Below are 15,248 nucleotides of genomic sequence, written 5' to 3'. Positions count from 1 at the left end.
AGTCTTTGAAAGAAATTAAGCCTGTTTTTTGAATCCTGGAAAACCCCTTTAAAGGTAATCCAACATACAACTATCTAAATATAATTATATTTCCAGGATTTATAATATATATGCTACCCACCCCATGAGATAACTGTTGTCTGACTATTAATATTATTATTATTATTTATTTGAGTTTCATCATAAACACTTATACTGATGTAGCAATGGGTACATTTGAGATATATTTAACCTAGGCCTGTAGCCAGCTTTCCTATAAGATTTACTTTGCTAGCCTGGTGCTGTGTTCAAGCAAGGTTGGCCTTCCATGCCTAGAATTGAGGCCATAGGGTTCAATCTTGGTTTTGTCATGAGAATTAGGTGATCTATTGCAAACTCCAGGTTGGCGCTCATGTGTCTTTTATTGAGGAGAGGCTACTTTCTGGCAACTCTGCCATGAAGCCCAGATAGTGGAGTGCTGCAGTGATGGCTGAAGTTTTTTGCCATCTGCACACAGGATCTTTGGAGCTTAGCCAGAAAGGCCATTGAGGTTCTTATTCACCTCTCTCTCTTACAAAAGTTTTTTTAAGGGCCATCTCGCAATCCTCTCAGCTGATAAGAACCCTGCAATTTCGTAGGGATGGTTCCAATCAGCCAGCTAAGCTAGCTAAGTAGTAAATTACCCACATTTATACACCATGATCAACTTTAATTGTGGTGTCTAAAGGGTTAATCCTGGACATTCGTGATGTTCGACATTAGCTGTGAATGCTGATTGCTAATAGTGTGCTTCATACGGTGGGAGCAGGCTAAGGATATACATGTACATCCTGCATCCTTAAGAGGTTAATAAGTTAGCAAAATAATGAGGGAAATCAATGTGCAGATGCTATTGTATGTCTCTCTCTTCCTGCAGGTTTATCTCCCAATGTCAGCAGGAAGATTTTCCTTGTAGGCTGCTGCACTGCTGTGACTACATAGTTCCTGAGTGTGCTGTACATTCTAAATAAAGTGTTTGAAAAAAAAAAAAAAAAAAAAAAAAGCAAGCAAACAATTTTTCCATCATATGCAGAATGTCAGGTCAATACATCCCCATTAGTTTGCCAATAGTGATAATCAGATTATCATTGGCAATTATCTTATCCTATTGGATCATTACCAGCTACCATCATTAACCTGGGTATACACCGCAGGCATTTATACTTACCTGCCGACAAATAAGAAAATTAATATTACACTTACCTGCAGACAAATAAGAAAATAAATACATAAAAAGGAAGGGGAAACTGCACTCATCTCTTCTTTTTTGTATTAATTCTCCATTAGTTAGCTACTCCCAAAAAGACTCACTATAGTTTATACACAAATCCACATTATCTTTATTACACATTGTTCACAGTTCGTTACATTATTTATGTAAAAACTTTATTGTATATGTCATTATTTCCCCTTGTGTACATACTGCCTGTACAAAGACTGTCATCATTTACCACCCCTGACACAATTACCATATCTCAAATACACATGTTTAGTGAGGACAGGGATCTATGTGAATAGTGACTGCAGTATTTAAGTATCTTATAAACCTGCATCATTAATATTAGTATAAATAATTGTTTGTGGTATTTATTAATAAAGCAATTGAATCTTTCTGAGCAGCGACAGATCGTAACATTACTGTATATATTAACAATGAAAGTAATTTGGTATATTGGTCATTACAAGTAAGAGGTCAGTGTCACTTGTTACTGGCTCACCATTAACATGCTGTGTACTCTGTTTTATCATGCTAGTTAATGATGCTCTTGCATCTTAGATCAAGGTGAGACAAAAATATTTATATAGTTATTTTTGCATAATGCATGTTTCCTGTCTGCATTTTAATGAAACCCTGAGCTTATTGTAGACATTCAAGTCTTTCATTAGTCACCTTTACCATGTTCTGTGTGACATTTCTTTGAAACAATTCATGATCTCAGCATGTCCCTACAACCCTAGTTTCGCATAGGCCAATTATGTTTTTCCTTTTATAAAAGAACAAATGCTCAATATATTTAGTAATAAATTAAGCATAGGCAGCTCAGCATGAACTGGACGACATGTTCTGTTGTCCAAGAAAAAATAAAAATAAAAGACTCTAATTACAGAGCGATGAGATTACCTCCGAAAAATACTAAAAAAGTGTCTGATTGAGCTCTGCCATTGTCAAGGGCTTTTAGGTTACTTATTTAGAAAGGTCAGCTCTAATAACTATCATAAGGTGCCAAAGTATTTTTACAATGCAAAACCATTTGAAGCTTAATTTAAAACAAATAACCTTTTTATCCACAATGGATTATTATATTTTTTTTTTCAGGGCTTGTTCTGATGATTATAATGAACAGCTTTCATCCTAAAAATTAACAGAAATGACAGCAAAAGTTTTGGTGTATTTTATAGTCATCAACTGTTAAGTAGGACAATTTAATGAGTACCTCTCATTAACTTAATAAATGTTATAATCCTTCAAGTTCACGGCCCCCATCATCAAAAAAACACTCCCTGCCTTTATTTTTTTTTAGTTTTCTACATTTATATTGCTCTGTATTTTCTGTTCAGCATCAGGTTCAGGTTCACAGACTGGGAAGGGGTGTTACCAAGCAGGCGTGACATCATCTGAAGCTATACAGGGGAGAACTTCCTCCCATACTCTGCAACCAACATCATATGGCAGTAAAGTGTGAGAGGAGCTATGAATGGGTAAGGCTGGACATCCCCCCGCCCCCCCCTCCCTAGCATTCCAGGTTGCTTTTCCTGTGTTTGGACTTCTGCAAGGTCAGCAGGAGTTCAAAGTCTGTGCATGAGAAAGGTGGGAAATGTGCTCTGGACAAGTAGGGAGACACCTAGTGGCAGCTTTTTTTTAAATACAAATAAAACATAAAAAACTCAAATGTATTTAAAATAAGTATATTAGAAAGATTTTTTTATTGACCATAAGTGCAAAAGCAAAAATTAGTTTAATGAGAATGGCCATTTAAGATTTTAACCCCTAGATGACAGAGTGTACAAGAATACCCTTATTAGGATTTGGCTGTATGAAGGGCACTCACAAGCTGAGTGTGCTTCATACTAGTAACTACCAGCTGCAATCAGCTGTCAGGACTTACCACAAATGCCAGAGTTCAGCAAGATCGCCAATGCCCAGAATAAACCCTTCAGAGGATGCAATTAAAGTTGATTGCAGCATCTAAAAAGTTTAAACAAAGGTTGCCGGTAAACTCAGTGGGGTTTACAGGGTCTTGATCAGCTGAGATGGTGGCCTGAGGGTCCCTATCTACCTCTGTACCTTCGGATCACCACTATGGCTTTACAGGCGACCTCAGAAGCGTATAAAAGTAGGGCATGGATAACACTGATCAATGCTATGTTATGGCACAACATTTAACAGTGTTTGAAATCAAAATATTGCATGTAATGGCCCTCTATGGGAACCAAAAAATTGTGAATAAAAAAAAAAAATAATAAATGTGAAGCCATCCCCTTAAATCACCCCCTTTTGCAATTTTTCAAATAAAATAATGTATGCAAAAAAAAAAACATGTTTAGTATCACAGCATATGGATATGTCCAAACTATTTAAATATAATACTGATGAAACATCACAATGAATGGCGTAAACATAAAGAAATACCAAATTCCAGAATTTCTTATTTTTGGTCACCAATAAAAGCGTCTGGTGTGCTGCAAAATGGACGTTGTTCCGATCTGTCTGCTCCCTCCCCTGCACTCGTTTGTCAGCTCTAATGTGAGTACAATAAATGTAAAATGAGTGCATCCATGGCGCGATTGCCATTGCATTCTATAACCTGAAGGACTTATCTAGTAACTACACTGCCTGTGGCAATAGAGCACCGCATTATATTGGAGTTCACATTCTGTTGGGACTTTACAGATAGCTGACTGCCCCAGAGAGGTTCAACAAATAGGGTCAGTAGTGACAACCCTGACAGTCCTTTGTGCTGTACTATTTAAATATATTAATGATGAAACATCACAAGGAATGGCAGAAACATAAAGAAATACCAAATTCCAGAATTGCTTATTTTTGATCACTTCATATGCAAGAATTTTTTATAAAAGGCGATCAAAAGGTCCCATTTTAAACATATGTAGCTAAATTAATCAAGATCTATACAAATTGGATATCATTGTTACAGTATTGTTCTACAGACTAAAGATAACATGTCATTTTAATGGTAAAGTGCACTGCATAAAAGCAACCCCTCCCCAACTGTGCAGAATTTTTTCTTCAATTTTGTCCCCACAAATATATATATATTTTTTTACTTTGTTGCTTTTACTGTAGATATTGTGGTAAAATTAGTGTAAAGTACAAATTGGTTCCCCATCAAACAATACCTAATACGGCACCGTAGGTTGAAGTCTCCAAGAAAATTATAATGAAGAAAACCATTTGCACACATGACCATCTTTACCTTTGTACGTCATGGTGCCATGGTACTTAACGAGGTACCCTCATCTGTCTCCATCTATCTCCAGGGGTCCCCTCCATCTATCTCCATAGGGAACTATCTATAGCAATCATTTAATTGCTAATACTGTTCAGTGCTATGCATGGGGAACACTGCTCAGTGTTATCGTTAATCTTCTGCTCTGATCTGCTCAATCTCCCGTCCTCTTATCCCGTCCTCCTATCTCGACCTCCTATCTCGACCTCCTATCACGACCTCCTATCCCGTCCTCCTATCTCGACTCCTATCCCGTCCTCCTATCTCGGTCTCGTCCTCCTATCTTGACCTCCTATCACGACCTCCTATCCAGTCCTCCTATCTCGACCCGCTATCCCATCCTCCTATCTCGACCTCCTACCCCGACCTCCTACCCCGACCTCCTATCTCATCCTCCTATCCAGTCCATCTATCCCAGCCTCCTATCTCGACCTACTATCCCGACCTTCTATCCCGACCTCCTATCCCGTCCTCCTATCCCGACCTCCTATCATGACCTCCTATCCTAAGCCTCTTATCCCGTCCTCCTATCTCAACTCCTATCCCGTCCTCCTATCTTGACCTCCTATCCAGTCCTCCTATCTCGACCCCCTATCCCATCCTCCTATCTCGACCTCCTACCCCGACCTCCTATCTCATCCTCCTATCCAGTCCATCTATCCCAGCCTCCTATCTCGACCTCCTATCCCGTCCTCATATCTCGACCTCCTATCTCAACCTCCTATCTCGACCTCCTATCCCGACCTCCTATCCCGACCTCCTATCCCGACCTCCTATCCCAACCTCCTATCTCAACCTCCTATCTCAACCTCCTATCCCATCCTCCTATTCCGTCCTCCTATCTCGACCTCCTATCTCAACCTCCTATCTCGACCTCCTATCCCGACCTCCTATTCCGGTCCCCTCCTATCCTTACCTCCTATCCCGTCCTCCTATCTTGACCTGCTATCTCGACCTCCTATCCCGTCCACCTATCCCGCCCTCCTATCTCGATCTTGTCCTCCTATCTTGACCTCCTATCTCGACCTCTTATCTCGAACCTCCTATCACAACCTTCTATCCCGTCCTCCTGTATTGACCTCCTATCCTGTACTCCTATCTCGACCTCCTATCTCGACTTCCTATCCTGACCTCCTACCCTGACCTCCTACCCCGACCTCCTACCTCATCCTCCTATCCAGTCCATCTATCCCAGCCTCCTATCTCGACCTCATATCCCGTCCTCCTATCCCGTCCTCATATCCTGTCCTCCTATCTCGACTTCCTATCTCGACCTCCTATCCCGACTTCTTATCCCGACCTCCTATCCCGACCTCCTATCCTGACCCATAATAAGTGTACCAGGTATTGAAATATCTCCAGCCGTATGGAAGTTATGTGGGAACATACATTTCCCATTGATTTGCATGGGACTTTAAACAAAAATCCCGACCCTACAAATGGGGGTAGGTAAGAGTTAAATTAACTAGCCTATATTTTAAGTGGACATATAAGTAACATGTGACCAAGTATTATCGAAATATCTCCAGCCATTTGGAAGTTACGCAGTAACATATATTTCCCATTGACTTGTATGGGACTTTAAACATAATCCCCGCCCACGGCAAATTGGGGGTGAGTAAGGGTTAAATCACCTATCCTATGTTTGTTGTTGACATATAAGTAACATGTGTGCCAAGTTTCATGTTAATATCTTTAGCCGTTTGGACATGATGCTGGAACATACACACAAACACACATACATACACACACGTTGAGTTTTATATAAATAGATTATCCCGTACTGTGAATGGCGTAAACGTAAAAAAAAAATTAAAAGTCCAAAATTGCTGCTTTTTTGTCACATTTTATTCCAAAAAAAATGTATTAAAAAAATTATAAAAAGTAAAACCTAAGCGAAAGGGGAACCAATAAAAACTACAGATCATGAAGCAAGAAATGAGCCCTCATAATGCCCTGTATACAGAAAAATGAGAAAGTTATAGGTGGTCCAAATAGGGCAATTTCAAACATACCAATATTGTTAAGAGAGTTTGAGATATTTCTTAAATCGGTACACTTATAGAAAAGCATATATCATGGGTATAATTTTAATCGTAGTGACCCACAGAATATAGAGAACATGTCATTTTTACCACACAGCTTGAAAACAAAACCTTCCAAAATTTGTTAAATTGAGATTTTCTTTTACATTTTCCCACATAAATAAAAAAATTTTGGTTGCACCGTACATTTTATGGTTATTAAAAAGTAAAATTGTTGACGCAAAAAACAAGCCCTCATATGGGTCTGTGGATGAAAATCTAAAAGAGTCATGATTTTTCGAAGGCGAGGAGAAAAAAATGAAAATGCAAAAATAAAATTGTCCTGGCCCTTGAGGCCAAAATGGGCCTCGTCCTTAAGGGGTTAAAGGGGTACTCTACTGGAAAACATTTTTTTGAGGCAGATCCGGGTCATACCGGTGACCCAGTGACCGGGAAAGTCAAGATGCGACGACCAATAGCAGATCGGGGGCGGGGGGGATAAAGTTCGGTTCCCCCGTCCTGCCCACCGACGGTACTCCGGGCAGAACGGGGGAACTGTAGCATGACCGGCGGCGGCGACGGTGGAGGTCCATTACTTGATCGGCGGCAGCGGGCGGCGATGACGTGCGGCTCCCTCGTGGCTCCATGATGAAGACTACGCAAGCCGGTGAGTAGTTGCCTAGCAACATCTGGGCGGGGGTGGCTAAACTTTGGAGACCACATACAGTGCTCTCTAAACTGTAGCCCCCCCCCCAGATGTTGCAAAACTACAACTCCCAGCATGCCCAGACAGCTGTTTGGGCATGCTGGGATTTGTAGTTTTGCAAGACTTAGAGGGCTGCAGTTTGGAGATGACTTTGCAGTGATCTATAAACTGTAGTCATCCTGATCTTGCAAAACTACAACTCCCAGCATGCCCACACAGCAGTTTGCTGTCTGGGCATGCTGTGATTTGTAGTTTTGCAACATCTGGAGGGGCACAGTTTGGAGATCACGTTGCAGTGGTCTCTGAAATGTGGCCCTGCAGATGTTGCAAAAGTGCAAATACCAGCATGCCCAAACAGCAAACAGCTGTCTCGCCATGCTGGGAGTTGTAGTTGCGCACCTCAAACTGTTGCATAACTACATCTCCCAGCATGCACTTCGGTGATCAGTACATGCTGGGAGTTGTAGTTTTGCAACAGCTGGAGGCACCCTGGTTGGAAAATACTGAGTTAGGTAACAGAACCTAACTGAAGGTTTTCCAACCAGTGTGCCTCCAGCTGTTGCAAAAGTACAACTCCCAGCATGCACGTTCTGTAGGTACAAGTTGGGAGTTGTAGTTTTGCAACAGCTGGAGGTTTGCCCCCCATGTGATTGTACAGGGTACATTCACATGGTAGGTTTAAAGTAAGTTTCCTGCTTCAAGTTTGGGCTGCGGCAAATTTTCTGCCGCAGCGCAAACTCCTAGCGGTAAACTCTGCGCCAGTGTGAATGTACCCTAAAAACACTACACTACACTGCCACAAAATAAAGGGTAAAACACTACACATACACCAACTAACACTGCCCCCCCCCCCCCCCCAATAAAAATAAAAAATCATTGTACGGCAGTGTCTCCAAAACGGGGCCTCCAGCTGTTGGAAAAACAACAACTCACAGCATTTCCGGACAGCCACTGACTGTCCAGGCATGCTGGGAGTTTAGCAACAGCTGGAGGCACCCTGTTTGGGAATCACTGGCGTAGAATACCCCTATGTCCCCCCCTATGCAATCCCTAATTTAGTCCTCATATGCGTATGGTGGTCTCTCACTTCGGAGCCCTGTCTTATTTCAAGGAAACAGTTTAGGGTCACATATGGGGTATCTCCGTACTCGGGAGAAATTACACTACAAAGTTTGGGGGCTTTTTCTCCTTTTACCCCTTATGAAAAGGAAAAGTTGGGGTCTACATCAGCTGCTTAGTGTAAATAAATAAAAAAACATTTTTACACTAACATGCTGGTGTTGGCCCATACTTTTTAATTTCACAAGAGGTAAAAGGAAAAAAAAGACCCCCAAAATTTGTAACACAATTTCTCCTGAGTACGGAAATACCCCAGATGTGGGCATAAAATGCCCTGCGGACGCACAACAAGGCTCAGGATTGAGAGCGCACTATGTACATTTGAGGCCTAAGTTGGGGATTTGCACAGGGGTGGCTGATTTTACAGCGGTTCTGACATAAACGCAAAAAAATAAATACCCACATGTGACCCCATTTTGGAAACTACACCCCTCACGGAATGTAATGAGGGGTGCAGTGAGCATTTACCCCCCACAGGTGTCTGACAGATTTTTGGAACCATGGTCTATGAAAATGAAAAATGTAATTTTTCATTTGCACAGCCCACTGTTTCAACGATCTGTCAAATGCCATTGGGGTGTAAATACTCCATGCACCCCTTATTAAATTTCGTGAGGGGTGTAGTTTTCAAAATAGGGTCACATGTGGGGGGTCCACTGTTCTGGCACCACAAGGGGCTTTGTAATTGCACAAGGCCCCTGACTTCTATTCCAACCAAATTCTCTCTCCATAATCTCAATGGCACTCCTTCTCTTCTGAGCATTGTAGTTCATCAGCAGAGCACTTGATGTCCACACATGGGGTATTTCCATACTCAGGAGAAATGGGGTTACAAATTGTGGGGGGCATTTTCTCCTATTACCCCTTGTAGAAATGTAAAATTTTTGGGAAAACCAGTATTTTAGTGAAAAAATAAATTAATTTGCACGTCCAACTTTAACGAAAACTCGTCAAACACCTGTGGGGTGCTTAGGCTCACTGTACCCCTTTTTACGTTCCCTGAGAGGTGTAGTTTCCAAAATAGTATGCCATGTGGGGATTTTCTTGCTGTTCTGGCAACATAGGGGCTTCCTAAATGTGACATGCCCCCCCAAAAACAATTTCAGAAAAACTCACTCTCCAAAATCACATTGTCGCTTCTTCCCTTCTGAGCCCTCTACTGCGCCCGCCGAACACTTGACATACACATATGAGGTATTTTCTTACTCAAGAGAATTTGGGTTACAAATTTTAGGAAGATTTTTCTCTTTTTACCTCTTGTAAAAATTCAAAAACTCGGTCTACAAGAACATGCGAGTGTAAAAAATGAAGATTTTGAATTTTCTCCTTCACTTTGCTGCTATTCCTGTGAAACACCTAAATTATCACACTTAATGAATGTCATTTTGAATACTTTGAGGGGTGCAGTTTTTATAATGGGGTAATTTGTGGGGTATTTCTAATATGAAGGCCCCTCAAATCCACTTCAAATCTGAACTGGTCCCTGAAAAATTCCGATTTTGAAAATTTTGTGAAAAATTGGAAAATTGCTGCTATACGCTCTGCACGTAATGACGGGCAATACAGGGGCCGGAGCAGCGTTACGTCACGGCTCCGCCCCTCGTGATGTCACGACCCGCCCCCATCAATACAAGTCTATGGGAGGAGGCGTGGTGGTCATCACGCCCCCTTCCATAGACTTGCATTAAGGGGACGGGCCGTGATGTCATGAGGGGCGGAGCCATGATGTCACGCTGCTCCGGCCCCTGTATCGCCCGTCATTACGCACAGAGCGAACTCGCCCTGTGCAGTAATGATAGCGGGGTGCCGCAGCGGCGATCCCCGGGGTCCCCAGCAGCGGGACCGCGGCAATCTAACATCTTATCCCATATCCTTTGGATAGGGGATAAGATGCCAGGGGCGGAGTACCCTTTAAGGGGTTAAGAGGACCTTCAATATGTTGTTGTACAATAATTGTCTCTCACCCGAATACCTCTCTAAAGATTTCCTTGTTTATTTTTTCGTCTTATATAATATTATATTTTTACAAAGTGATATCCTTTGCAATATCTATGCCTCTTATCGGTTATCTTATTGAATTCAGCAAACTTGTTCCACACAACCAATTCTGTTAACTACAAAATACTGTAAAATGACGTAAATATAGTAAACTAGTAACTATAATGAGAGGCGTTTGTGACCCACTGCCCATTCTCCGGTATACTTTTTTTTTTTATTCACAAGTCTGCATGGCTATAAAACAACTTGTACTGTTAGCAAACAATTATGTATTAACAAAGTGAAACATGGAGGCCCTTTTACCAAGGCAACTACAGAATATGATACCTGAAGGCACTCCTAAAGCTTTGGATCTAGTTACTCAACAACTGTGTCTGACACTGCATCTTATGCTGCTTACTGCAAATTTCAGCAGGGGATGTAACTAATAATTTGTGACAGTGTCACTTTAAATTATTTTTTTCAGTGAGCACAAATAAACAATACATATTAAAGGCAAACAAACATTTTCTTCGGAAAATATCTGAAGAGCGAAAAAAGAATTTGAAAATACTGTATATGTCAGCCAATCTGTATGCAATATTTAAAAATATAAAAATGTATATATTTGAATGTATTTTATTTAGACTTTCATTGTTTCATTGGCTTGTTAATTGAAAAAAATAGTGTCGACCACGGCATTTAAAGCATTAAGTGCAGGTTGCTGGTAAGCTTAGTGGACTCATTCCTTCATTCCCTATAGCGCGATGAAGGGAGGGGGGAGGTTGATGATTTAAAGGGGTAAAAAAACGTACCTTTACATTTTAGGAACTGTCCAGAGCGGGATAGGTTTGCTATGGGGAGTTGTTTCTGCTGGACAGTTCCTGACATGGACAGAGGTGTCAGCAGAGAGCACTGTGGCCAGACAGAAAATAAATTAAAATAGAACTTCCTCTGTATTATACAGCAGCTGATAAGTACTAGAAGGATTAAGATTTATTAATAGAAGTAATTTACAAATCTGTTAAACCCCTTAAGGACCAAGCATTTTTCTGTTTTTGCACTTTCTTTTTTTCTCCTTAACTTTTAAAAATCATAACCCTTTCAATTTTGCACCTAAAAATCCCAAAATTTCGGAAACCGCCGGGCTTCCATGACGGGGACGTGACGTGACGCCCCCTCCATTCATGTCTATAGGAGGGGGCGTTGCAACCATTATGCCCCCTTCCATAGTAATGAATGGAGGGGGGTGGCGTGGCGTCACATCCCCGTCTCGGAAGCCCGGCGGTTCCCGAAACTGCAGACGCAGCTACGTATAGAATGTGGGCTGCTGCAGGGAGATCGCAGAGGGTAGCAGCGGCGAGCCCCCCATGATCAGACATCTTATCCTCTATCCTTTCAATAGGGGATAAGATGTTTTCCCCCGGAATACCCCTTTAAAGATATTTTTTTACATTTAACCCCTTAAGGACTCAGGGTTTTTCCGTTTTTGCACTTTCGTTTTTTCCTCCTTACCTTTTAAAAATCATAACCCTTTCAATTTTCCACCTAAAAATCCATATTATGGCTTATTTTTTGCGTTGCCAATTCTACTTTGCAGTGACATTAGTCATTTTACCCAAAAATGCACGGCGAAACGGAAAAAAAAATCATTGTGCGACAAAATCGAAACTTTTGGGGGCTTCCGTTTCTACGCAGTGCATATTTCGGTAAAAATTACACCTTATCATTATTCTGTAGGTCCATATGGTTAAAATGATACCCTACTTATATAGGTTTGATTTTGTCGCACTTCTGGAAAAAATCATAACTACATGCAGGAAAATTTATACGTTTAAAAATGTCATCTTCTGACCCCTATAACTTTTTTATTTTTCCATGTACGGGGCAGTATGGGGACTCATTTTTTGCGCCGTGATCTGAAGTTTTTATCGGTATGATTTTTATTTTGATCGGACTTTTTGATCACTTTTTATTCATTTTTTAATGGTGTAAAAAGTGACCAAAATACGCTTTTTTGGACTTTGGAATTTTTTTGCGCGTACGCCATTGACCGTACGGCTTAATTAATTATATATTTTTATAGTTCGGACATTTACGCACGCGGCGATACCACATATGTTTATTTTTTATTTTTTTTACACTGTTTAATTTTTTTTATGGGAAAAGGGGGGTGATTCAAACTTTTATTAGGGAAGGGGTTAAATGACCTTTATTAACACATTTTTTTTGCAGTGTTATAGGTCCCATAGGGACCTATAACACTGCACACACTGATCTTCTACACAGATCACAGGCGTGTATTAACACGCCTGTGATCAGTGTTATCGGCGCTTGACTAATCCTGCCTGGATCTCAGGCACGGAGCAGTCATTCGCTGATCGGACACCGGGGAGGCAGGTAAGTGCCCTCCCGGTGTCCGATCAGCTATTCGGGACGCTGCGATTTCACCGCGGCGGTCCCGAACAGCCCGACTGAGCAGCCGGGTCACTTTCAGTTTCACTTTAGAAGCGGCGGTCAGCTTTGACCGCCGCTTCTAAAGGGTTAATACCGCACATCGCCGCAATCGGCGATGTGTGGTATTAGCCGCGGGTCCCGGCTGTTGATTAGCGCCGGGACCGACGCAATATGATGCGGGATCGCGGCGCGATCCCGCTTCATATCGCGGGAGCCGGCGCAGGACGTAAATATACGTCCTGCGTCGTTAAGGGATTAAAGGGGTACTCCGGTGAAAAACATTTTTTTTTTTTTTTATCAACTGGTGCCAGAAAGTTAAACAGATTTGTAAATTACTTCTATTAAAAAATCTTAATCTTTCCTGTACTTATTAGCTGCTGAATACTTCAGCGGAAATTATTTTCTTTTTGAAACACAGAGCTGTCTGCTGACATCATGAGCACAGTACTCTCTGCTGACATCTCTGTCCATTTTAGGAACTGTCCAGAACAGCATATGTTTTTTATGGGGATTTCCTTTTACTCTGGGCAGTTCCTAAAATGGACAGAGATGTCAGCAGAGAGCACTGTGCTCATGATGTAAGCAGACAGCTCTGTGTTTCAAACGGGAAAGAATTTCCACTGTAGTATTCAGCAGCTAATAAGTAGAGGAAGGATTAAGGTTTTTTAATAGAAGTAATTTATAAATCTGTTTAACTTTCTGGCACCAGTTTATTTAAAAAAAAGTTTTTCACCGGAGCACCCCTTTAAATTGAAGATTTCAAATACATGAACCTAAAATTTTTTATTTAATGTGCCAGCAGCATGAGTCGACCACATGGCAGTACAGTGACATAGCCTGGAGATGGCGGAAGCATGAGGAGACCATATAGTGGCTTAATGACAAAGCCTGAAGTTGGTGGCAGCAAGATGAGATCATATAGTGGATGGAAGCATTAAGTGCAGGTTGCTGGTAAGCTTAGTGGACTCATTCCTTCCTTCCCTATAGCGCGAAGAAGGGGGGTTGATGATTTAAAGGGGTAAAAAAATAACTTCTTTGTGCATTTTAGGAACTGTCCAGAGCAGGAGAGGTTTGCTATGAGGAATTATTTCTGCTGAACAGTTCCTGACATGGACAGAGGTGTCAGCAGAGAGCACCGTGGACAGACAGAAAATAAATTCAAAAAGAACTTCCTCTGTATTATACAGCAGCTGAAAAGTACTGGAAGGATTAAGATTTATTAATAGAAGTAATTAGCAAATCTGTTTAACCCCTTAACCCCTTAAGGACCGGAGGTTTTTCCGTTTTTGCATTTTCGTTTTTTGCTCCTTGCCTTTAAAAAATCATAACTCTTTCAAATTTACACCTAAAAATCCATATGATGGCTTATTTTTTGCGCCACCAATTCTACTTTGTAATGCCTTCAGTCATTTTGCCCAAAAATCTATGGTGAAGCGGGAAAAAAAATCATTGTGCGACAAAATTGAAAAAAAAATGCTGTTTTGTAACTTTTGGGGGCTTCCGTTTCTACGTAGTACATTTTTCGGTAAAAATGACACCTGATATGTATTCTGTAGGTCCATACGATTAAAATGATACCCTACTTATATAGGTTTGATTTTGTCGGACTTCTGGAAAAAATCATAACTACATGCAGGAAAATTAATACGTTTAAAATTGTCATCTTCTGACCCCTATAACTTTTTTATTTTTCCGTGTATGGGGCGGTATGAGCGCTCATTTTTTGCGCCGTGATCTGAAGTTTTTAATGGTACCATTTTTGCATTGATAGAACTTATTGATCACTTTTTATTCATTTTTAAATGATATAAAAAGTGACCAAAAATGCACTATTTTGGACTTTGGAATTTTTTTGCGCGCACGCCATTGACCGAGCGGTTTAATTAATGATATATTTTTATAATTCGGACATTTCCGCACGCGGTGATACCACATATGTTTATTTTTATTTTTATTTACACTGTGTTTTTTTTTTTATTGGAAAAGGGGGGTGATTCAAACTTTTAATAGGGGAGGAGTTAAATGATCTTTATTCACTTTTTTTTTCCACTTTTTTTTTGCAGTGTTATAGGTCCCATAGGGACCTATAACACTGCACACACTGATCTTCTATGTTGATCACTGGTTTCTCATAAGAAACCAGTGATCAACGATTCTGCCGGATGACTGCTCATGCCTGGATCTCAGGCACTGAGCAGTCATTCGGCGATCGGACAGCGAGGAGGCAGGTAGGGGCCCTCCCGCTGTCCTGTCAGCTGTTCGGGATGCCGCGATTAGCCACGGCTATCCCGAACAGCCCGACTGAGCTAGCCGGGAACTTTCACTTTCACTTTTAGCCGAGCGGCTCAGCTTTGAGCGCGCGGCTAAAGGGTTAATAGCGCGCGGCGCCACGATCGGCGCTGCGCGCTATTAGAGGCGGGTCCCGGCTTCACTATGACGCCGGGCCCGCCATGATATGACGCGGGGTTACTGTGTAAC

General features: G+C 41.3%; 1 protein-coding gene across 1 annotated transcript in view; it reads right to left on the bottom strand.

The window, feature by feature from the left end:
• Positions 1-15,248, bottom strand: part of NAALADL2 (N-acetylated alpha-linked acidic dipeptidase like 2) — an 801,196-nt gene that overhangs the window by 329,611 nt on the left and 456,337 nt on the right. The window lies entirely within an intron of this gene.

The sequence above is a fragment of the Hyla sarda genome, chromosome 3, assembly GCF_029499605.1.
Source record: "Hyla sarda isolate aHylSar1 chromosome 3, aHylSar1.hap1, whole genome shotgun sequence".
Classification (NCBI taxonomy): Eukaryota; Metazoa; Chordata; class Amphibia; order Anura; family Hylidae; genus Hyla; species Hyla sarda.
The sequence above is the reverse complement of the archived record's forward strand: the minus strand, read 5'-3'. Positions and strand labels throughout refer to the sequence as shown.